Here is a 9,474-nt window from a genome sequence, read left to right as displayed (position 1 = left end):
TAAGTGCTGTCATCTTCTCTCTGATACCTAGCGTTCACTCTTTCTCTGCCACCCTTCCAGCTCCCACCAAGGCTCACGTTGTACATCCCTCCTGTTATTGCCCACCCCAACTTCCATCCTGCCAACCCTGCACGCCATCTGGCTGCTGACTCACTCACATTGGACTCCACACCGCCTTTCCACCTTTTACCAGCGCCAACATTTAAAGCTGTGCCGGACGCTTTCAGGTCACTCAATCCCTCCCTTTGTCCCAATGCCGGAGAGAAACAGTCCATAATGAGTCGTGTTGACTGGGGGGCAGCTGGCAATTCTACCTCTCACCTCCTGAGGCTGACAGCACCAGATGGCAGCCTGAATGTGCCCAAGCCCCTGGACTAGTATTGGCAGCTCCTTGTGGTGCCAGATACCTCTGACTGAAGGGTGCCTCTCTTGACATGACTGGGCACTGCTCCTTACTGACTCTGGAGCCATGGTCATTTGGATGAACCTTCTGTGATGTGTTTGCCACACCAGCTGGTGGAGAGGTCTAATACTGCTGTAGCATGGCAGCAACACATCCATCCCTTGGATGGTCACTGCTGACAACCACGACACCTTTGTCCCTGAACTGAAAGTCCAGGCATGGCAAGGAAAGGTGGTGAGCCTTCAGGGTGATTGCGCACTAGGAGACCAAGCAAGCCAGCCCTGGTCTAATCCATGAACTGGGTGGCTGTCCCTGCACAGAAAGTATTCTTGTAGCAGCATTGCAAAGAAAGGCACATTGAATGGCAGACGCAGACTATAAGTGAATCAGTCATGTGGGGCAGATGCCAAGAAATGTGGATGTGAGGTGCCCATGGAGCATGCCCTGAGACGTTAATGCCAGGTTTCCAAGATGATGGTGAGGAGGAACAAACAATAAGCTGGAGTCACCAGGTACCCATTCTGATGTTGTTGGGAATTATTGGAATCGAGTTTCTCTCCGCTGGATGGGAGAATGGGCATGTACATATTGCTGAGCTGAGATCCAATGTTAATGAGCAATAATGCTCCTTAATTGGCCTCTCACCACTCTACAGATCATTGTAGAATCCTCTTCCAGCACACTCACAGGTAATGCATTCCTGATCCCAACAACCCATTGTGTATTTATTTCCGCTGATATCCCTTCGTACATCTGTGTCCCCTGATTATTATTCCTCCTTCCACTGGAATAAGTTTTTTTCTTCTTTATTCGGTCAAACCATTCATGATGTTGACCATGTGCTAAATCTCCTCTAAACTTCCTCTGCTTCAAAGACAATGACTCTAGTTTCTTCAGTCTTGCTACATATCCCAAGTCTCTGATCTTTGGTACCATTTTAGTAACTGTTTGAAGCCTTGACATCATCCCGATAGTATGCTGCCAGGGATTGAACACAATAGTGCAGCTGGAATCTGCAGTTCTGTAAAGAATTGCATTTGCTTTGGTATTCTATGCCTCTATGAACAAAACTGAGGACTCCATATGCTTTCCTAATCACCTTCAATACAATTTCTCTACATGCTCCTCCACCTTCAACGACTTAAGTGTTCACACCTCTGGGTCTTCATCTCTTTGAGACTGTCTTATCCAAGTTTGTTTGCCTTTCCTCAACGTTCCTATCAAGGTATATCACTTCACACTCCTCTCATGATTTTATCTGCCCGGTGATGGCTCATCTCACTGGTGTTGATTTCATCGTGAAGCCTTGTTACTATCCTCTTCATAGTTTATTACATTTCTTAATTTCATCTCACCCACATCAAGACTGTGCCCCATTCGATCTGCAAAGCAACCATCATCACTTTGCTCTGCTTTCTGTCCATTGACCAATTCTGCATCAGTGCTGTCATTGACCCTATATTCTCATGACCTCTATCTTTTCTAACAATTGTGACCATTTACTGAAAGCCTTTTGAAAGCTCATAAACATAAAGCTAACCATGTTCCTCTCACCAACCCTCTCTGGTAGGTGCAAGCGATATCTGTGAAATTGAATACAAAGTAATCCAGATTTTTGAGTTTACCTCTAAAACAATGCTTGTTTTCTTATGCAGCAATGTTGATGTTATCTTCCATAACATAAGAAGCTGCAAGTGGATATTGTGATATTTAAACATCCAACCAGCATTTGTACAAACGCTACGTTCCTTAGGCAAATAAGTATCAGGGCTACTATGAAGCTATTCGGTTACAACAGTTAAAAATCACACAACACCAGGTTATAGTCCAACAGGTTTAATTGGAAGCACTAGCTTTCGGAGCGATGCTCCTTACCACCTGATGAAGGAGCGTCGCTCCGAAAGTTAGTGTGCTTCCAAATAAACCTGTTGGACTATAACCTGGTGTTGTGTGATTTTTAACTTTGTACACCCCAGATAAAGATTATTGCTAATGTAATATATTTGAACAGTTGGTAAGATAGCATGTGCCCATACAGTATTTAGCCTTCCATGTGGCATCTCCACATCATGGTTACAACAGAGGAGCATGCTTCCAGTAGAGTGTCATCCTTCAAGTGATTTGAGATAAGATGGAGAATGAGATCTTTATGTTTTCAACATGCTGTTTTGTGGTGATGATTTCATGATCATGCCTCTTAAAGCTATACAAAGTATTGACCTTCAGCCGTAAGAGAACAGTGACTTATATAAGACTTTGCTTTGGGTGCAGGTGGAGAATTATCCACAGTTGTGGTAGAACCCAATAGAGAAAAAAAATCTAACTGCCCACCCCCCAGTTGGAAGAGTACGGCTTAGAGTTACAAAGTTACTCACAGGAACCGGCAAGGTGGCTTTTTCACAGGAATTGAGAAAGTTACAGGCAGATCAAATAGAGAGCTTCAAGACTGGGGTTTACAAGATAAATAACAATAAACAGTTTGCACTTGTTTATAAATGGTAATGATATGGTGCAAACTTAGGGTAAAAAGAGTTACAGGCAAATTTGTAATTAAAATAATAACCTAGAAGATAGTTTGGATGTGGAACTTTCTGTTACACAACCAGAGGTTGAATCCATTCATTCCCCTAAAAAGAAACTATGTACTCTAGTTGTTTAAACATGACAATTTCTTTTCTTTTAGTCATTCACAAGATGAGGGTGTTGCTAGTCAGGCAGAACCTATTGCCCAGAGAGTAGTTAAGAGTCAACCACATTGCTGTGAGTCTGGAGTCACATGTAGCCCAGACCGGGTAAAGATAGCAGTTTCCTTCCCAAAAGCAACCAGATGGGTTTTCTCGACAATTGGCAATAGATTCATGGTTCTGGATCAATGGCGCTGGAATAGCACAGCAATTCAGGCAGCATCTGATCGGATGCTGCCTGAACTGCTGTGCTCTTCCAGCACCACTGATCCAGAATCTGGTTTCCAGCATCTGCAGTCATTGTTTTTACCTAATAGATTCATGGTCATCATTAGACTTCTAATTCCAGTTTTTAAAAAAAATTTAATTCAAATTCCACTATCTACCGTGGTGGAATTAGAATCCGCATCTCTCAAACATTATCTGAGTCTTTGGATTCATAGTGCAGCGATAATACCACTCGGCCATCGCCTCTGGCTAAGATAATGGACATGGTGCAGTAAAAATGAGCGGAAGGGACTGTTACAGTCAAAGTCACTGCAGCTGCTCTTAAAATGATATGAAAACCCGTTATTATCTCCCCTATTACTAAATGTACAGCTTCTACAAGTAGGCAATAGGTGTCTCAGTAACTTGAAGCAGACTACGCCTGACATACTCAACTGACTACATGTAGAGTGGAGCAAAATAAACTCTCATATTATGCAAGATAAAGATTATTGCTAATGTAATATATTTGAACAGTTGGTAAGATAGCATGTGCCCATACAGTATTTAGCCTTCCATGTGCCTAACACATCATTCAAACATGTGAACAAAATATAAGTATTTTTTCTGGGTTAAGGTGTGCTGAGGGTCGGCAAGGATTTGCTGCACAGACTCAAATCAGGGAACATTTTCTTTGCACTGAGTGAATGAGAATATTATTTGACTGTAATAACTTTTGAATGGAACCTGCTGAAACTGACTGGAACAGATAATGTCAGTAAATGCTTTGGAAAAAGTTCTATTACATGATTAAACATATATAAATATTGTGGTTTGAGCTAAACGAGTGCGTAATTACTATAACTCATCCCAGCCTCCCAATAGCCATTGAAGTGCATTAAATATGTATTTAGTATAATTGATGAGAAGATTAAGCTTATATTGTGTCCTGCAGTGAGAGAGAGAGAGAGATAAAATGCATGCTTAATAATTGCTCTAGGATGCATTTATGGAGAAAGTGCATCTGCCATAACACAAACATTAAACTGAGAAACCACATCATTATCCTGACCACAATGATAATTGTATCAAGCATATTTAACTTGCCTGCTAGCAATTAGGTCAGTTTGGGAAAATTTTCCATCTCTCAGCCAACTGGTAGAGACTGCAGTGTATACCCAGTCCAATTCCGAGCAGACTTGAATTAATGCTCTTGACAATTTGTTCTTATCGAAACTATTGTCAAAACCAACCAACTCTTGCATCAAGCACTATAACTAATTCTGTAAACTAATTGGAAATTTCAATTTGTCATGCTCTGACCAGTTTTCAGCAAACTTAAACTGAAAGAACAGCTGACGCTGTAAATCAGAAAAGTGGAAATTGCTCGGTTCTGAGGAAGGGTCACTCTGATTTGTATCCCAGGTGCTGCCAGAGCTGCTGCGTTTTTACAGCAATTTCTATTTTTGTTTCAACAAATTTAACCAATACTTAATTGACTCTGAAGTAATTGTAAGACATTTCTTGGAGAAGCAAGCATCAGTTGATGGGATGAGACTCTCCATTCAGAGGAACAAATCTGCAAGGAAATTACTGATTGATGTAGGCATCATAGATTATTTATAATAAGGGTCTTTGGTTATCCATATATGACAGTGACTGTGGTAGTAAAATAGGCAGCAAGGGACAAGCATACCTGGATTGCGTTCAGGAGAGTTTGTGACAGCAGTAAGTGCCCAGTCCAACAAGAAAAGAGGCACTGCGAATTCGGATTCCTGGGGGAATGAGTAAATCAAAAGACATTTGAACATTTGGGGGATAGTAATCATTGTATTAAAAGGATTAGGATAACAGTGGAAGAATGACATTGGTCAATCAAGAGCAAGAATAATCACTTGGCATAGAATAGACTTCAGTGGGGCAAGAACAGAGCTGAGTTGGATAGATTGGAACCAAAGAAAAACTCTACCTGAATAATGGGCTACCTTTCAAAGATAAAATGGGTTACGCACATTCAAGATATATTCCCCACACAAAAGAGACAAAATGGGACAAACAAATCCAGAGCTCCCTGGAAAACAAAGGCAATAGAAATTCAGTTAAAGGAAGAAAGGCTTGCTTATGACAGGTCTCAGGTTATAAGTACAATTGAGACCCAAACCCGATACAGATGGGAAGAGATAAAACAAATATGAGAAGTGAAGATAAGTTTTGAAAAAAAAAGACTGGCTACTAACATGAAAGGATATCCCAAAGTCTTGTATAAGCACATCACTAGTGAAAGTGTGTAAAAGGAGGAGTACAGCTGATTAAGGACCGAAAAGAGAGTTTACAAAGAGGCATGACTGAGTGCTAACTGAATAGTTTCCATCTGCCTTTACCCACGAAGAAGATGCTGCCCAGGCCATAATGACAGAATCATATCAAACTATTATGCAGGAGTTTTTTGAAGAAATAACATGAATGAGTGAATGAATTAACTTTATTGTCACATAAAGTGTTGATGAAGGCAAGGCAGTTGATGTGGTATGCATTGACTATCAAAAGAGGTTTCAGACAGGGCCACACAACAGACATATGGGGAAAGTTATAGAGCATAGCATAAAAGGGACAGTAGCAACCTGGATACAAAATCAGCTGACAGTTTGGAAAACAGAGAGCAGTGGTTGCTGGGTCTTTTTTGGGGATGAGAATTTCTTAGAAGTAATGATTTTCTTTGTTAAAAAAATCAGTCATCATTTTATTCAAGATTAATGACCTGAATTTTAAGAATGTTTGATGGAAACATTTTTTCTTCTTGGACGGGGGTTTTCAGCAAAGTTCCCCAGGGATTAGTGTTGGGAACCTTGGTTTTTCTAATATGTATAAATGATCGTGATTTTGGTGTGCAGGAAATAACTTCAGAGATTGCAGATGACATAGAACTTGAGAGAATTGAAAACTGTGAGGACTGTATCGAACTTCAAAGGGACAATGACACATTATTGAACTGGACAGAAGGGTGAAGTGGAAAAGTGAGAGTAATGCATTTTGGCACCAAGAACACAGAGAGACGTTATGAAGGATACTATTCTGAAGGGGCAGGAGCAGAAAGACTCAGGTATACATGTAGATAACTCATTAAGTACGGCAGGATGTGCTCACTTCAGCAGCACATATACTAAAATTGGAACAATACAGAAACAATTAGCATGGCCCCTGTGCAAAGCTGACACAGAATTTTGTGAAGCAGCACGGTGGCTCAGTGGTTAGCACTGCTGCCTCACAGCTCAGGGTTCAATTCCAGCCTTGGGTGACTGTCTGTGTTGAGTTTGCACATTCTCCCTGTGTCTGTGTGGGTTTCCTCCCACAACCCAAAAATGTGCAGGTCAGGTGAATTGGCCATGCTAAATCGCCCATAGTGTTAGATGCATTAGTCAGGGGTAAATATAGGGTAGGGGAATGGATGGGTTACTCTTTGGAGGGTTGGTGTGGACTTGTTGGGCTGAAGGGCCTGTTTCCACACTGTAGGGAATCTAATCAGGATGGCTAAAGAGAGCTGCTAATAAAACAGACAGTATTCTAAGGTCTCAGAACATAGAGCCAAGAGCAGGAAGGTTATGATGAACTTATTTATGAGCATTGTACACTCCTGTGGATGACACATTATAGGAAGGAGGAACACATTTGAGAGAGTGTAGAAGAGAATGACTCCAGGGATGTAGAAAAATTGGAGAAGTTGGAGCTGTTTTCCTTAGAGTGAAGATTCAATAAAAAGTTTCAAAATCATGAGAGGTCTGGACAGAGTAGATAGGGCAAAACTGTTCATATCTACAAATACATCAAGAATCAGAGGCTACAGTTTTAAAGTGTTTTACAAAAGAACCAGATAAGGCATTTAACGCAGTGAGGAGATAGGGTCTAGAATACACTGCTCTGAAGTTTGGTGGAGGCAGATATAATAGAACCATTCAAGAGACTTTGGATAATTATTAAAGAGAAATAACATGCAGGGTCATGGGTGAAAGACAAGAGATTGGCATTAAGTTAAAATGCTCCAAGAATCAATAGAACTCTATAACTCTATGATTCTAATCTGTGCGGACGTGATAGACTGAAAGGTGTCTTTCTAAACTTCTGTGACCCTTATCCAGTCAGTATCTGACCATCACCTGTACTCTGTGCAGGTTCAAGTAAGTGCTGTGCTTTATCTGAATGGGAGGGGAGAGGCAGGCTCTGCCACTGTTGGCTGATTGATGAGATGTACACTCTTTATGATCCTTGTATCCTGCGATCCCACTCATCTGTATGGACGTAGGTTGCTCTTTCTTAGCGTGGCAGCCATGTCTTTGCTTGTGGGTTTTTCACCTTGTGAATGGAAACATTGGTGCAGCTCATGATACTTTCCATCTCTTGAATCACAATGCAGAAGGGACAGGGTAGGGTAGGACAATAGCAGGGCTACCCAGCTGGAGTAGAGTTTAACATTCCCTACAGTATTCTCATTACAGCATTTAACTTCCAGCTCTTATCAACACTGGATGAGTTCGATCCCAGAATGCAAACTGGTTTGATAGATAAATAGGTAAATCTTTTGTCTGGCCAGGTGATGTTGTGGTTAGCTCAGTTGGCTGGATGGCTAGCTTGTAATTCAGAATGAGGTCATCCACAAGGGTTCAATTCCTGCACCAGCTGAGGTTATCATAAAGGACTTTTCTTCTCAACCTGACCCCTCAGCTGAGGTGTGGTGACCTTCAGTTAAACCACCACCCAGTCGCTAATGAGAGAGCAGCCCTCTGGAGTGACGGAAATATGCACAAGGCTGTAAATTTTCTTTAACAACAGAGCAGAAGTTAGTTACATAAAAGAGGATTTTAGAAAAGACTAAAATAAAGAAAACAGTTATAATGAACTTAAAACACACAGCAAAACAAAGGATCAGTTTGTTTCCTGACGCTATCTATTAGAGAACCTCATGTCTGGCAAATTACCCCACCATCTCAAGTTTCTAACAGAAGTTTATGTTTCAGATATTTCTACTTAGCTGACTTTTTCCAGTTTCTTACTCATGGTCTGTGGAAACGTATGGATGAGTCTTTTCCAAATCTCCCGACATGAATTTTTCACAAATCTGAGAATGTAAACTTTCCCAGTTCTAAAGACCTGCAGATTGCTAACTACACTCGTTTGGTTTGAAAGTATCAGAAACTAATTCTTTCAGCTGAGATGACTTGTCCCCTGATCCAGCCTGAGCTCCTTCTAGGAGAACAGCTAAGCTTGTTTCTAAACTCAACCCTGGTGTCCTCTGAACTGAATTAAAAGCTTGCTTACTACTAGATTCTTATGAACTGAAAACAGAGCTAAAGGCATAACATGTTTAACTTACCTGTCGTAAACCAACAGTAGGAACACCTTCCCATTAACATCACAGGGGTCTGCAGTCGCCTGCTTTCTGACAAACTATTGGCTAATCACTATTCTGGAAGGACTCTGCCATTTTCTTAAACAAAATCCCTTCTCAGAAGTACCTAACTGCCTCTTTTTAAATGTAAATTCCACAAGTTATATTTATATAGATAAATTATATACCACTCACCTCCACTGCCTACAACAACACCATATCTACAGTGCACTCCAACTTCCTACATGTTGAGCTTTGTAAATGCAGATGTTGTTGTTGATTAATAGCTTATTGACAGTCAGCACTAATAATCACATAATTCTTACCATAACATCTGGACCCGTGCTTTTATGCAGAGCATTTGTTCTGGTAATGCAACACTTTTGGAACTCAGTATATGATCTTTGCTTCTTGCCAATGTCATCCTTGGGAATATTTGATCATGACCCTGGGTTTTAAAAATGTAAAGAGCATTGTTTTCCTCCCCAATGTTTCAAAATTCTCTTCCTGTGAATTATTCAGGTGCTGGCCTCTAGAATACCCTTTGAAAGACTCTGCCTCCTCAGCTCTCCCACCTCCATTAAAAACTACTTTGTTACATATGCACATATGTACACATAGGCACATAAGAACTAGGAATTAAAGTGTAACATATAACTATTTCACTAAGGAACATTTCATAACTGCACTTGAAAAGCATCTAATGTGTAACAGATCCAGTAGTGGTGGTGGTTAATAGAGGATAAGATATACTGAGTTCTGCTCGAAATAAATCTTTCTTGATATGTCAATTTCTTCAC

At 40.8% G+C, this 9,474-nt stretch overlaps 1 non-coding gene across 1 annotated transcript; it reads left to right on the top strand.

Annotated features, from left to right (window-relative positions):
* The first annotated feature begins 6,430 nt into the window (after positions 1-6,430).
* LOC122539608 lies at positions 6,431-6,537 on the top strand. Its single transcript, XR_006309131.1, has one exon. It is a non-coding gene; the product is annotated as a U6 spliceosomal RNA (small nuclear RNA).
* The last annotated feature ends 2,937 nt before the right edge of the window (positions 6,538-9,474 follow it).

The sequence above is a fragment of the Chiloscyllium plagiosum genome, chromosome 32 (genome assembly GCF_004010195.1).
Source record: "Chiloscyllium plagiosum isolate BGI_BamShark_2017 chromosome 32, ASM401019v2, whole genome shotgun sequence".
Lineage (NCBI taxonomy): Eukaryota > Metazoa > Chordata > Chondrichthyes > Orectolobiformes > Hemiscylliidae > Chiloscyllium > Chiloscyllium plagiosum.
This window is presented reverse-complemented; position numbering and strand designations above follow the sequence as displayed.